Source organism: Petaurus breviceps, unplaced genomic scaffold (assembly GCF_028583685.1).
Source record: "Petaurus breviceps papuanus isolate PSGF00001 unplaced genomic scaffold, PetGlider_PUasm1.0 90721, whole genome shotgun sequence".
In the NCBI taxonomy this organism is placed as follows: domain Eukaryota; kingdom Metazoa; phylum Chordata; class Mammalia; order Diprotodontia; family Petauridae; genus Petaurus; species Petaurus breviceps.
In genome coordinates this window covers 2,926,575-2,926,816 of record NW_027187322.1, presented here as the reverse complement: position 1 = coordinate 2,926,816, position 242 = coordinate 2,926,575, and the positions used below count along the sequence as shown (strand labels likewise).

At 55.4% G+C, this 242-nt stretch overlaps 1 protein-coding gene across 1 annotated transcript in view; it reads left to right on the top strand.

Annotated features, from left to right (window-relative positions):
- Positions 1–242, top strand: part of CATSPER1 (cation channel sperm associated 1) — a 6,471-nt gene that overhangs the window by 5,331 nt on the left and 898 nt on the right. The window lies entirely within an intron of this gene.

The following is a 242-nucleotide window of genomic DNA, read 5'->3' as shown; positions in this document are numbered from 1 at the left end:
GAGTGTCAGAGTTGGGAGGGCCTAAGAACATGGAATGTCAGAGCTGGGAGGGCCTTAGAACAGGGAGTGTCAGAGCTGGGAGGGCCTTAGAAGAGGGAATGTCAGAGCTTGGAGGGCCTTAGAACAGAGAGTGTCAGAGTTGGGAGGGCCTTAGAACATGGAATGTCAGAGCTGGGAGGGCCTTAGAACAGGGAATGTCAGAGCTGGGAGGGCCTTAGAACAGGGAGTGTCAGAGCTGGGAG